Below are 15,913 nucleotides of genomic sequence, written 5' to 3'. Positions count from 1 at the left end.
AATCTTGAATTTGAAAACTTTAGTGAGAATGTTTCCACAAACATGGTAAAAATAACCCCTCAAATCATATGAAAAGTACTTTTTACTTTTCAGTCCAGTTAAAAATGTAGTGAAGTAGAAAGTACCCACTTGACCCACCAAAAAAATTCTACTTAAGTACAGTACTTTACTACTTTTACTGTGTTACGTTCCACCTCTGCTCCATTGTTTACAGATACGTTACTCCAGTTTTTTACCTCATGTTAAAGATACTTCGTAGCTGTCCCACTTCAGAATTCAGTTACACCCCAAATGCTCTGGTTTGAAATGGTTTTGGCTTGGCTTTTTTCACAAACAATAGAAAAATATGGCACAATCATACCGCCTCTCTTTACCAAAAAACACGCTCCCAAAACACACTCCCAAAACACGCTCCCAAAACATACTCCCAAAATGACAGATGTGGGAGAACTTCAGCTTTGGCCTTTGTCCCTAAAAATCCGGCTGGTGCTTTGATCAAAAATCCCTCTTGTGCAGAAAGACGTGGAAGAGGCTTTTGTGGGACAATTAGTGATGTGCACGTGAGCTTCAGCTAGCGTCCGAGTTAGCCTAAAGGGGGGTGCCAGGGTTATGACCTCATGATCAACTTAGCTAACGAAAGCAGCAAGACAATTGAGGAGTTTTTCAAAGAAGTTTGCTCCACCCGTGATGCCACGGCAACACCACGGCTCATTAAATAACGAACGCCATGATCAAACGCGAGGACAATCGCTATTTACCAGCCTCAAGGAGTCCAGAGAGAGGGGAGACGAGAGAGGAGACAACAGACGAGGTACAGGAGACAAGAGAGGAGATGAGAGAGGAGACAAAGGAGGAGACAATGGAGAATGTAGAGGAGACAAGAGAGAAGATGAAGGAGGAGACAAGAGAGGAGACAACAGAGGAGAGGAAGGAGGACATGTTACATGCAGGGGACTTAGGACAGAAGCACAGCTCAATTGGTCAAGTGTTTGTCCACTGACCAGAAGGTTGACGGTTCAAATCCCACTAACATAAACATCATGGTTTGAGTGGTCAGATCCACTGACCCACATGTTGATGGTGCGATTCCACCTCCCACAGATGAATGCTTTCATTGTGTCCTTGGGCAAGACACTTAACCCCCTTTGCCCCCCAGTGTCGGTGTACACTGGTGTATGAATGTGTGTGTTTAATGAACTTTACTGAGGTGGCGCTATTGAGTCATTTTGAAACATACATTTTTTTGAACATCAAAATAAAAAAAAATAAAAAAAATCGCCAACCTTGAATTTTGGGTGCAATAAGATTGACTTTTTGTGAATGTTCAGGGGGTCAAAAATGGCCTCAATCCGTCCGCAAAAATAATAAATAATAATAATGGAATTTTTTTCCCACCATTTTTTTTTCTTCTCCTAAACCATAAAAGCTACAGTCATGTTACTTTCTCACATTGTGCCTCATCACAAATAAGGCCCCTAAAAATTTTTTCATGACAAATCGATTGTCTTCTATGATTTTTTGAAAATGAAATTTCAAGAGGGCTCTAGAGAGTCAATTTGTTGTATAGTGCCTTGATTTACATATCATTGCATTCACCCATTAGTCTGCACAAACGCTGTATTAGCTTTTTCCCAACAAAAAATGTGTGAATTGAGAATTCACCATGACCACACCCAAAGTCATATTCAAAATGTTATTGATAATCTTTAATCACACATGAGTTTAGTGAGTTTTGTCCAAATTTGAAGTGTTTGTGATGAAAACTGTACGAGGAGATGTCCTGAATACGAGAGTGTGCGCTTTTGTCATTCCCGGGTTTGATCCAATATGGCCGACTTTCTCTACGTTTTAGGGCGGGGCCATAATGTCATTTTTGTCATGTCCTGATATGTTCTATTTTTTGAGGTGAGTTTCAGATTTTTACGTTGACTTTTTTCTGGATCGGGCTCTTATTGGCCCAATGAAAATCAAAGTTTGAGGTGGCGCTACTGAGTCGTCTTTCATCATTTTTTCTCAGGCTCTTCGATGACAATTAGAGTTTGTCGAGTTCTAATTTTTGATACCACTCACTTTACTACTTGATTTTTGCCATTTTCTGGGCTCCAGATGCAGTTCCCAGGCTCGGGCCTAATAATAATACAATTGATTTAAAGATTTCCTCTGAGCAGGATTCAAACTCTTTTAAAGCTACAGTGTGTAACTTCCACTTCCTCCTCCAGGCCAAATAAGAGTCAGGTTTGTGAAGATGCGAGCCCACTTTGCATAAGGACACAAGTTTTTCAGTGCAGTAAACACAGCCAAATTGAAATAACATGCTTCTTTTTAATAGTGTATGTTTGTTTGGCTAAAAAGTTCCACACTATGGCTTTAAATCAAATACTGAATATAAACTGACTAAACTGACTGACTCCGAGTACAGTTATGTCTTCAACTCCATCACCTCTGACCAAGATTAGAAAGCAACAAGATGCCCACCCCCTCTCCTCCCTCCCCCCTCTCCTCCCTCTCCGGCCCCTCCTCCTCCCGTGATGCCAGGACTCATTAAATAACGGACGTCATGATCAAGCACAAGAACAATCTCTATTCACAAGGCTGAAGTCCACAGAGAGGAGAGAAAAGCCCCCCTGTGGAGAGGGTTATGTGTGCACAAGTAGAAGCACGAGCATGAGCAGAAGAAAAAGCACAAGGCAGGTTTATTTGTACAGCACAATTGTTCCACAAAGTAATTCAAAGTGCTTTACAGAATAAGAAAGACATTAAAATCACAATACAACAAATCAAAACATAAATAATCACAAATAATCATCATAAAATGAACATTAAAAGAGAAGAGGCAGAACAAAACCCTTTCAGTCACATGCAGCCAAACAAAAACAGTTTGAGCCTGGATTTAAACATTGTCAAAGTAGAGGCCTGTCTCATCTTCAGGAAGAATGTTCCAGGTTTTAGCTGCATAAAACTGAAACACTGATGTTTAGTCCTGGTTCAGTCTTGGTTTAATCCTGGTTTAGTCCTGGTTTAGTCTGGCTTTAGTCCTGTTTCAGTCTTGGTTTAGTCCTGGTTTAGTTCTGGTTTAGTCCAGGTTTAGTCCTGGTTTAGTCCTCAGAGTGTGAGATGGTTCATGTGGCTCTAACATGTGGGAGATGTTCTTTGGTGCTGGTCCATGGAGAGACTTGTTACAAGCAGAGCTGCTTTAAAGTCTATTCTCTGAGCCACAGGAGCCAGAGACCTGAGCACAGGACACATATGTGAAGTACTTCCTGGTTCTAGACCTGAGCACAGGACACATGTGTGAAGTACTTCCTGGTTCTAGTCAGGACTCGAGCAGCAGTGTTTTGGATGTCTTCAGTTGTCTTAAGGCTTGTTTGGAGAGGCCAGTGAGCAGGACGTTACAGTAGTCTAACCCACTGGAGACAAACACATGGATAAGCCTCTCTAAGTCTGGTTTTCACAGTAAACCTTTGATTTTTGCAATGTTTTCAGATGGTAAAAAGCTGCAGATGTTATTGATTTGATGTGGCTGTTAAAGTTCAAGTCTGAGTCCTCTAGATTTCTACAAGCAGAAGCACAAGCAGAAGCAGGGCTGTGTAGAAGCATCCAAGCAGATGCTGGGGTATGTGATACAAATGAGCAGAAGTCTAGAGCTCCCAGAGTGACCCCAAACTGGCCCCAGAGTGACCCCAGTAAAGGCTAAAGTCAGGGGGGGTAACTACAGTAAACAGACGCTCTGAGAGCAGGAGGTCTCGAAGCAACTCCACCTACACTCTGGAGCGAGCGAGTGCCTAGCGAGTGCCGGGCGAGTGCCGAGCGAGTGCGGGGCAAGTGCGGTGTGAATGCGGCCGACCTCGGTCCGAGCTACACACCCGGCTGTGACACTAAAATTGGTATCAATTTAATATCAACCACAGTCTCCTCCTGCCTCTGTCTGTGCAGGTGAGACTGGGTCCGTCTGCTCAGGTGAGTCTGGGTCCGTCTGCTCAGGTGAGTCTGGGTCCGTCTGCTCAGGTGAGTCTGGGTCCGTCTGCTCAGGTGAGTCTGGGTCTGTCTGCACAGGTGAACCAGTGCATACAGTCCTCACAGTGTATTTAGCCACAGGTGAAAGAACTCCAAGTACAGGATAAGAAAGCGTGTCTGTGTGCGTATGTGTATGTGTGTGTGTGTATGTATGTATGTCTGTATGTGTGTATGTGTGTACGTGTGTGTGGGTGTGTATGTGTGTATGTATGTCTGTGTGTGTGTGTGTGTCTGTCCCTTGAAGCTCGTTGTCACTTCTCTGATCAGCTGATAGACTCTCACGTGGGTTATGGTGTTTGAGGTGAATGGTGCAGTGTGTGTGAACAAGACCGACCCAAAAGTAAAGTAAAAAGTTAATCTAGAGCCGCTGGGGGGCGCTCCACAGAGCCACTAACATGTGAAAACCACCTAACATAATCCATATACAACTCAGGAGTGAAAATAAAGTAACAGTAACTTTAGCTTTAACTTTAATCAGCATTTGGTTACTCCTGCCTGCTCAAAAGACCAGAAGCATTTAACATACATTTGCCTCTGGATCCCAACACAGGTCACTTATGTAAGTATAACTCAGTAAACAAGCCTTACCAATAGTAAAAGTGTGTGTTTTAATTATGAGCTACACTACCACTTTAATTTTTATTCCATTCATCCAATTTCTTCTGCCTATCCGGTTCCGGGTCGCAGAGACAGCAGTCTAAGCAGGGACTCCCAGACTTCCCTCACCCCAGACACTCCTCTAGCTCCTCTGGTGGGACCGTTGGGACACCGGAGGCTTTCCCAGGCCAACCGAGAGACATCATCCAGTGTGACCTGGGTCATCTGCCCGGGGGCCTCTTCCTGTTGGGACATTCCTGGAACACCTCCCCAGGGAGGCGTCCAGGACGCATCCTGAACAGGTGCCTGAGCCATGTCTCGACATGGAGCAGCAGCTCTACTCCGAGTAAACACACACATAGAGGAGCTGACTCTCATCTTAGCTCCTTCACACTCGGCTGCAAACCGCCCCAGTGCTGCAGGTCCTGGCTTGAAGAAGCCATCAGGACAACATGATCTGCAAACAGCAGACATGAGATCATGTGGTTCCCAAACCAGACCCCCTCCGGCCCCTGGCTGTGCCTAGAAATTCTGTCCATAAAAACAATTAACAGAAACGATCACAAAGGGCACTCCTGGTGGAGTTCAGCATGCACCGGGAACAGGTCTGACTTACTGCCGGCAATGAACACAACTCCTGCTCCGATCATACAGGGACTGGACAGTCCTTAGCAAAAGGCCCATAGACCCTATAGTCCCTGAGCACCCCCCAAAGGACATCACGAGGGACACGGTTGAATGCCTTTTCCAGGTCCATTCCCCACAGTATTATTATGATCATTATTCTGGCTCTTTATCTCAGTGATATAGAGCTCTTATCTCATATAGAGTGTAACATCATCCATCTGTTTGAACTGGCTTCAGGCTGCATTGAACCATTCTCCATAGTCTCCAGAACTAAAGAGCAACTCACAGCCCTCTCTTCTGTATATAACAACAACAACAAACTTTATTTATAAAGCGCTTTTCATACAAGAAAAATTTAACACAAAATGCTTTACAGTGCATTAAAATCAGTCCCACCCACCAAACCCACCCAACCACCCCACAGCCAAACAACCCCAACACATCAATCAACACAACCAGTCAAGCCCCCACCCCAACGCACACTCCCACCCACCACCCCAACACATGTTAAAATACCTTTGGTTTCATTAAAATATGTTTAAGTGCCATAGACAGACTGTGAGTATGTACCAGGACCAGATATGACGTTATACCTGTGAAAGTTTGGATGGCTCACTATAATTATTCAAAAAGAGAAGAAATTAGAACAGTTGCCAGAAACGATTTCAATTTTAAATTCAAATAATACTATATCTTTTGAATTGGGAAAAGTCCTTAAAATGTTGCATTAAACAGGAAGCTCAAAATGCTCTACCACTCATCTTGTGTTTTCAGTCTGAAAGAAGAACTCAGCCTAAATCTACAGGTTTGTGTGTTAAATGTATGAATGAAACAAAACACAACTCCAGGTCTGTTTGTGATGAGGAAACAACATCAGAACAGATCAGAGAATAGTGTTCAATAATTTAAATTTACTTACATTATTATTAGTAAATTATAAAAACTATTCACTAAGCCCAAGATTCATGGGCTTAGTGAACAGTTGACTTTAGTTCCCTTTTCTATTTATACATGTTCTTCTTCGTCTTGATATTAAACTTTATGGAGATATAATTATGTGCAATTAACCGGATTATTTCACTAAAACATGACTTGCCCTGGTCTGATAACTTACTACTTCCATTTACAATTCCATTTAATTACGGTATTCACTATTTGAGAGATCACATTCAGAACTATTTAAATTGGCTGCAGTTTCCCTCCTGACCAATAGATGCCACTAGTGCTCTTTAGACTAGACATGTGTAGAAATCCTTTTATGCACTGCAAGGACTTAAACCAGAAACCATGAGCAAGGTCTAAACCAGGTTTATAACAGGACTATTCCAGGTCTAATAGAGCTAAATTAGGACTAAAGCAGGACTAAAGCAGGACTAAATCAGAACTCAACCAGAACTAAAGCAGGACTAAACCAGGTCTAAACCAGGACTAAATCAGAACTCAACCAGAACTAAAGCAGGACTAAACCAGGTCTAAACCAGGACTAAACCAGGACTCAACCAGGACTAAAACAGGACTAAACCAGGTCTAAACCAGGACTAAACCAGGACTCAACCAGGTCTAAACCAGGACTAAACCAGGACTAAACCAGGACTAAACCAAGTCTACACCAGGACTAATCCTCAAACCAAGAGTAATGTAGACTTGAGTTACATTCTGGTTCTAGTCCTGGTTTAGTCCAGATTTGGTTCTGAAGTTTAGAGTGAATGCAGATACGGAGGTTGACCCTGTAGAGATATATGGTGGATATTATGGGATGTCCTCGGCGTCTCTGGCACATGTGCTTCATACACAGCTTAAATGACAAAGGAAGTACCCAATGTAAACTGCAGTTTCTTGTTGTTTCTACAGAGCTCCATTGGGTTTCTGTGGACTTCCTCTCTGGACACAACTCCTTAAGGGAAGTCAGGGAGTAAACACAGAGACACAAGACCAAAACGAGACCTCAGTTATGTTAAAATCAACCATAGTCAGTATAAAGAAGTGGACTAAATGAGTGTGACGTCACCCACAGCGATCGGCTCCAGTCACATGAAGCTCATCGAGGCTAGAGCAGTTATAGGGGCCAATTTGGAGCCAAGTTTCAAATTTGGTACTCCGACCGTGAGTATCATAGCAACCAAAGTGCAACGCTGTCAATCAAACCTGTTGCTAACGCTAGTGGGAGCGACCTCGGGGAAAGAAGGTGCCTGATTTGTCTGTTATTAATGTTCATATCTTGATTTACAGACACAATAGCAAAATAAAAACACCCGGATCATGTAGAGCGGGTTAATACGAACATTTAAGACCAAAATGACAAAGAAGAACTTACTACCTATTACTTGATAGTACTAATAATAGTAACATGTAAACTTTGAATCGTGTTTTTCTTCTAGTATATAATGTGAGTGTTTCCAGCTTACTTCAAACCCCCAAACAACATAATAAACACTATTTACTGGAGCTGAGATGTAATGACGTAACAGTAAAGTGGGGCTAAAGTGGAAAAACTTGGGTCCATTATGTGTGTTTGGTTTTCCCTTTCCCACCGAGCCGGATTGAGATGGAGGAGGGATCTGGTGGAAAGTAGACCCTAAACGGCCCTATGTGCTTCAGATGTGGAGGAGAGGAAGAGGGAGGGGCCCGAACAACATCAGGAGAATATTTACACATCAAGGGTAGTTTTAGTTTAGTTTAGACAGTTTAGACAGCATGTAGACAAGCGATGTCCGCAAAAATGACTAAATATTATAAATGTGGTGTAGACCTGTCAGACCTGTGCCCATAGCGGCCCGTGAGTGACCAATCAGGGCCCAGCCTGGTCAGGACTCAGATGGGAGACTGCAGGGAATACCAGGTGTCACAAGGGGGCAGCAGTGCCAGAAACTGTAGTTGTGTCTTTAGGCAAGACACTTCACGCACATTGCCTGCTGACCAGGTCCATAACAGGACTAATCCAGGTCTAATCTGTGACCAAACCAGGTCCAAAAGTGGATTACATCATTTCTACAAGTAATGATCCAAACTGAACAGAACGTCTGAGGATGTAGAGTAAACCAGGACTAAACCAGGACAAAACTAGGACTATAACAGGACTAAACCAGGACAAAACTAGGACTATAACAGGACTAAACCAGGACTAAACTAGGACTATACCAGGACTAAACTAGGACTATACCAGGACTAAACTAGGTCTATACCAGGACAAAAGCAGGATTAAACCAGGACTAAACCAGGACTAAACTAGGTCTATACCAGGACAAAAGCAGGATTAAACCAGGACTAAACCAGGACTAAACCAGGAATATACCAGGACTAAACCAGGAATAAACTAGGACTTTACCAGGACCATACCAGGACTAAACCACGACTAAACCAGGACTAAACTAGGACTATACCAGGACTAAACCAGGACAAAACTAGGACTATACCAGGACTAAACCAGGACAAAACTAGGACTATACCAGGACTTAACCAGGACTAAACCAGGCCTAAATCAGTAGTAAATCAAGACTAAACCAGGACTAAACTAGGACTATACCAGGACAAAAGTAGGACTAAACCAGGACTAAACCAGGACTAAACCAGGACTAAACCAGGACTAAATCAGGACTAATACAGAACTAAAGCAGAACTAAAGCGGGACTAAACCAGGATTAAACCAGGATTAAACCAGGATTTAAGCAGGACTAAAGCAGTACTAAACCAGGACTTTGACAGGACTAACCCAGGTCTAAACCAGGACTTTGACAGGACTAACCCAGGTCTAAACCAGGACTTTGACAGGACTAAACCAGGTCTTTGACAGGACTAACCCAGGTCTAAACCAGGTCTTTGACAGGACTAAACCAAGTCTAAACCAGGACTAAACCAGGACTTAAGCAGGACTAAACCAGGCCTTAAGTAGGACTAAAGCAGGACTAAAGCAGGACTAAAGCAGGACTAAACCAGGACTAAAGCAGGACTAAAGCAGGACTAAACCAGGCCTTAAGTAGGACTAAAGCAGGATTAAAGCGGGACTAAACCAGGACTAAACCAGGATTAAACTAGGACTAAACCAGGATTTAAGCAGGACTAAAGCAGTAGTAAACCAGGACAAAACCAGGCCTTAAACAGGACTAAAGCAGTACTAAACCAGGACTAAACCAGGCCTTAAGCAGGACTAAAGCAGGACTAAAGCAGGACTAAAGCAGGACTACAGCAGGATTAAAGCAGGCTTCAAGCAGGACTAAACCAGAACTAAAGCAGTACTAAACCTGGACTAAACCAGGGCTGAACCAGGACTAAACCAGCGTTAAACCGAGACTAAACCAGGACTGAAGCAAGACTAAAGCAGGACTACACTAGGGGTCGATGGTGCAGATTAGCAGCAATGCCTCTGTCAGTCTTTCCCAGGGCAGCTGAGGTCACAGCAGTAGTGTCTGTGTGTCTCTAGTGTGAGTTTCATGACCAAAGCTCTGTCTTCTAACAGGTCCTCTAAATATTAACTATTCCTTCACTGCTGGTAACGTGAATGCAGTTGTTTTGATTACAACCCCCACCCTGCCTCTCGCTCCTACCCCACCCCTCCCTCCCTCCCTCTCTCTGAATGAAAGCATGAGTCAGGTTGTAATTACCGTAATAACTGATTTCACTGCACCTTCTCCTCCCATTACCCCTCTCCCCTCCCCTCCCTCCCTTTCCCCCCTCCCTCTCTCCTTCTCCTTCCTCCCGCTTCACCCCCCTCCCTTCCCCCACCCCCTCCCTCCTCCCCCATCCTGTAGCTGGATGTGGTTTTGTTTGGGGTAAGGAGATCCCCTGTTTATGCAGAGGTGTGGGTACTTCAGTACTTCATTATAAACTCTCTCCAAGTGGGACATGTACAAGTAGTAGTACTAGTATTCACTGAGTTTAAAGTAGTGGCCCCTAAACGTCTGCCATTGGTTTAAAGAGGCTGTACTGCATTTATTTTGTGTAATTTATTAAAACTGCTTTTTCCCCCAGGACAGATATACTGTAAAAGCAGCTCTTAGGGTCAAAATGAGACCACTGTGTACTGTATGCGGCACATACCAGGAAGTAATGTTGGTGCACTGTTAGCATGCTAGTTGTTGTTACCGCTCTGTTCTCTGAAAGTTGGGAAAAGTGCTTTTAATCTCATCACTGTGAATGTATACTATTGTGCTTCTAGACACTTCTACCATAACACCTGCTTCAGTCACAAAGTACAGTTGCTGGTTGCATCTATAAAACAACCTAATTTTTGTGACTGCAGAGGTTCATGTGGGAGTGAGGTGTCTTGCTCAATGGCACAAAACATGCACATACAGCACCTTAAAGTTTGTGGTGCCAGTAAATAAAAAATCACCAGGGTTTTTGTGATGACACTGGAGGTATTTTATTATAGTTGAGCCTAAAATCAGTCTATCACTTCAGCTTTTAAGATTGAGTCACAACAAGCAGATCGTTTTGAAGAAGTATAAAGTTTGGAAGTAGCACATTTTTTACCAAGAAAGCAAAAGCAGTTCTCTAAAAAAGTCTAAAGGCAGTTGGAAGAATAAGGAAGTCAAGACGTTACTCACCTCAAGTATAAGGTTTTTTTTTTCAAATCTTGAAACATTTTTAAAAAAGTACTCAACATCTTTACTGTTATACACACACATGTAGGGGGCGACAGGTAGCTCAGTTGGTAGAGCATTTGTCCCATAGACCGTGTTCCAAACAGGAAGTGATTGTGGGAGCGCTTCCGGCCTTGTCGACTCTGGCTCCAATTCACTTTACATTGAAAAACTGTGTCCCCTCTCTCTGTACCTGCTGCTGTCAGACTCATCATTTTGGTCTTAAATGTTCGTATTAACCTGCTCTACATGATCCTGGGGTTTTTATTTCACTATTGTGTCTGTAAATCAAGATATGAACATTAATAACAAACAAATCAGGCGCCTTCTTTCCCAGAGTTCGCTCCCACTAGCACTAGCAACAGATTTGATTGACAGCGTTACTAATCAATGGGAAGGGGCGTTACCTTCAACATCCTTCCTCCGGATTGACTCTCTGGTTGCTATGATACTCGCAGTCAGAATTCCTAATATGGAACTCAGCTCTATGGCTTGTTCACTGAGCTGAAGGTTGGCAGTTTGAATTCCACTCTCAATTAAAAAAACATCATTGGTCGAGTGGTCAAATCCAGTGACCCATCGGTTGGCAGTGCGATTTCAGCTCCCATTAATCAATACTGCCATTGTGTACTTGGGCAAGACACTTAACCCCCCCCCCCATCCCTGGTGTCTGTGTGTCTGTGTACCCTGGTGTGTCAGTGTGTGTGAATGTGTGTGTGGTTCCTTGATGTAAAGTGCTTTGAAGGTGGAAAAGTGCTATATAAAAATGTGACCTGTTGCCATTTACCAAGTAACGTAATTGTATTTGATGTTTTATAAATGGAAATACTGATAAATATGTTCTAACTGTTCATTTTTTGTATCTGAACTTTGGGCAGTTAAGCAGCATTGCTAATTAGCAAAATGGCTCTGATAGATCTAGTTGGATCTGAGCACTGAGTCCACTTCAGATGTAAACAGGACTTAAAGGCCCTATACCTGAGTTTTACTGTTTTACTTCTGCACTTACCTTACACATTGTTGTATCCTACTTACCATATTTTCTGGACTATAAGTTGCACTTTTTTCATAGTTTGGCCGCGGGTGTGACTTATACTCCAGAAAATATGATACTCACAGTGATAAGTTTATAAGCACTTTTCACAACTCTTAGAGACCAGAGTGGAGCGTTGGCGTGATGGTAAACCTAACAACAACAGTGAGCATACTGACGTGCACTTCTTGATTATTAGACAATAGGACGTTTTCTATATAGATGCAGACAGAACACAGTGGACTTATTTTGACCTTTCACAACACATCTGTACAGGGGGAAGACACAAAACAAAAACAAAACAGGAACCAAAAACAGATATAGGGCCTTTAAAACTAAAAAATATGTTAATTTTAATATAATTTTTTATGTTTATTTTAAACCTTTTTGCAGTTTTAAAACTTTAGTAAAAGAAAAAGTGAATTTACATTTTGTTGTTGGTTCTCATGTGTATTTTATCCAATCGAAAAACAGAATGAGCTCAGCGATTTGGGTTGGGATTCTACCAACTTGTGTCTACAATATGGACACTAATGGCATCACTGTTTAAGTTGTGAATGTAGTAGAGTTTTATATAAAAAGTTATGCGATAAATCCTAACTGTCAAGTAGCTCAAAAGTGGCTTTGCATACAAGGACTGCTTTAATCTTTGTAGTGTTTCTGATTGGAAAAGTTTGAGCTGATGGTGATAGGTAAAGCAGAGGTCATGTGGAGTCCATAAGTTCCTCACCTATCCACACTCTGACCTCTGACCCCACACTTCTTCAAGGCTCTGCGGTCACAGCTGGACGCCTTGTGAGGAGTGAGGCCTGTCACCAATTAACAAGCTTTGTTTATCCCGCGATAAGAGCGGACATGACTGGTACGTGGGTCTTTCAAAGTATAACTGCATTCACATTTAGTCCTATTCTAGTCCTGATTTAGTTCTGGTCCAGTTCTAGTTTAGTCCTGGTCCAGTTCTGGTTTAGTTCCAGGTTTAGGATAATTTTAGATGTAGACTGGGTTTGGAGATCTTCAAGTCTTGGACTAGTCCTGGTTTAGTCCTGGTTTAGTTCAAGATTTAGTCTTATTTTAGGTTAGTTGGTGGATTTGGTCCTCTTCTAATCCTGCTCTAGTCTTGGTTTAGTTCTGGTCTAGTTCAAGTTTAGTTCAAGGTTTGGTCCTATATGTTAAAATGAGATGTAGACTGGGTTTTGTCCTCTTCTAGTTCTGGTCTAGTGTGGGTTTAGTTCCAGATTTAGTCCTATTTTAGGTTGTTTGGTGGATTTGGTCCTCTTCTAGTCCTGGTTTAGTTCTGGTCAAGCCTGGGTTTAGTCCCAGGTTTGTCCTTGTTCCAGTTTAAGTTATATAAAGAAAACAGGGAGTACTTTGTTGAAATTGGAAAATGTGTCTCAGATAAAATGTCCCTGACCTGTGGGGTGCTCCAGGGTTCAATCCTAGGACCCCTGTTGTTCAATCTCTACATGCTGCCATTAGACCAGTTAATACGCAGCAATAATGTGTCCTACCACAACTCTGCAGATGACACTCAGATCTATGTCTCACTGCAGCAGGTGAATATGAACCAGTGGATTCACTCACTGCATCCAACAGATCAGTGTGTGGATGCAAAACAACTTTCTCCAGCTAAACTCAGACAAGACTGAAGTCATCATCTTTGGCCCACAGAAAACAAAGAGAAAGTGTCAGCAGTGTGATTTTAATGTCTTTCTTATTCTGTAAAGCAGTTTGAATTACTTTGTGTACGAATTGTGCTATACAAATAAACTTGCCTTGCCTTATGGTTTAGACTTGGTCTAGCTCTGGTTTAGTTCCAGTTTTGGCCATATATGTTAAAATGGAATGTAGACTGGGGTTGGTCCTCTTCTTGTCCTGGTTTAGTTCTGGTTTAGTCCTTCATTGTTAGGGATGACAGACCTGGGGACCATAAACGTTAGATCCATCATGATCTTCGGTGTAACGGGTTCAGTTCAAAAGAATACATTGGTTGTTGTTTACTCAGTGCATTTGTGTTACATCTGCCCTCTACATGTTTAAACTATTCAAATTCAAAAGGGGAACATATTTTTGGTTTAACAAAGAAATCAGATCATTAACAGATTCTATTCATGTGACATCAGAGCTTTGTATAATTTCTATAGCTGGAGACCATCAGTTTAAATATTACACAGAACTGACTTTTGCGAGGTTTAATCCATGTTCTAATGCTGTTTCCTCCCCAAAAACAGACCTGGAGTTGTGGTTTGTTTCATTCACACACATTTGAGTAACTCTTTGTCATTAGTCTGTCTACATATCCAAAGCTCAAAATGCTCCGTTCCACCTTATGATGTCATCATGTGGTAGTTTCCAAGTGAAGTTCCTTTAGTTCAGTAGAGATTGGTAATTCCAGGTTTGAAATGATCCAGTGAAGGTGTGTGGAGCACTTCCTGTATCACCAAATGATGACATCACAAGGTGGAACAGAGTGTTTTCAGTTTGAGAGAAGAACTCAGCCTAAATATGCAGGTTTGTGTGTGAATGAAACAAAGCACAAGGTTATGAAATCATGAATTATTTTGAATTTGAATGCGGCCTATTAGAAGAGACAGATGGACTTCCCTGTGTGTACCTTGCTAATGCTAATCATGGGTCTAAATTTGACCCAAACCTGCTGCCATAGTTTTTAATAGTTCAGTCATTACATGTATAAGTACAGGTCTACACGTTTTCTAGTAATTAAGAGAACAGAACCCCATCAACTAAACCCTAATGTTTTAAATAATGGCTGTTTTGAGCTGGATATTCTCAAGTTGGTTGTTTTTGGGAAGCTTACAGCAAAATGGAAACAAATCAAATAAACACTAGATGTATTTGATGCTATTTGTAAGAAGGTCACTAACCATGTTTTTGTATTTTAAAAGTGTTACGTTTTTGAGTGGGAGAGTACCAGCTAATGCTAAATATTTATCAAAGTTTTACACAGTCTAGAAGCGGTTTGTGAAGACTTTGGGGATTTTTTCTTTTTTTTAAGTAACGCGTAGTTCTCCATTTATCACTATACAAAACTCAAAATACAGGAACAACTCTGCAAAAGAAACAAATCTGCCAAGTGTTTAATGTCACTACTTCTGTAATGAGCATGAACAGGACTTAAACAGATTCAACTTTTGAATTCATTTATGTAGGATTTAGTCACTATTTTGTATTAAATGTGATTATGTACAGTATCAGCCTCTTGGAGTCTAAGTAGCACCAGTCTTAACCTGGTTACAGTAGTAGTAGTGTTAGTAGTAACAGTAGTAGTAGTAGTGGTAGTGGTAGTGGTAGTAGTAGTGGTAGTAGTGGTAGCAGTAGTGGTAATGGTAGTGGTTGTGGTTTAGTTTATTAGTTTATTTAACAGGGACAATGTGCAAAAACATTAAAGATGTTTTGCACCAGATTATAGCCGAAGATAGTTTCCATCTGTAGTCCCTGAGCAGGTGAGAAATACAATACAATATAAAATGTAAGCAATATAATATAATAAAATATAAAATGTAAGCAATATAATATAATACAATATAAAATGTAAGCAATATAATACAATATAAAATGTAAGCAATATAATCAATACACACTCACACATTCCAAAATAAGACTTGGAGGAACAATATACAAATATAAAGTAAAATAAATATTTATAAGTTAAGAGTGCAATGTGTAATGTAATGTAATGTAATGTAATATAATGTAGTGTAATGTAATGTAATGTAATGTAATGTAGTGTAATGTAATGTAATGTAATGTAATGTAATGTAATGTAATGTAATATAATGTAATGTAATGTAATGTAATGTAATGTAATGTAATGTAATGTAGTGTAATGTAATGTTATGTAATGTAATGTAATGTAGTGTAATGTAATGTTATGTAATGTAATGGTTGTAACACTATAGGTTTGGTAATTTGGGGGCCATCAGGTGGTACCCACAAGGGTAACACCTGATGGCAAAATACCCATCTGGTATTGTTAGTGTGAGCATGTTTGGTACTCCAGGATCCAATTTTTGACGGCCCGTGAAAAGCTGTAAAAATCAGTCAT

Source organism: Periophthalmus magnuspinnatus, chromosome 22, assembly GCF_009829125.3.
Source record: "Periophthalmus magnuspinnatus isolate fPerMag1 chromosome 22, fPerMag1.2.pri, whole genome shotgun sequence".
Classification (NCBI taxonomy): domain Eukaryota; kingdom Metazoa; phylum Chordata; class Actinopteri; order Gobiiformes; family Gobiidae; genus Periophthalmus; species Periophthalmus magnuspinnatus.
Note: the sequence above shows the minus strand (reverse complement) of the source record.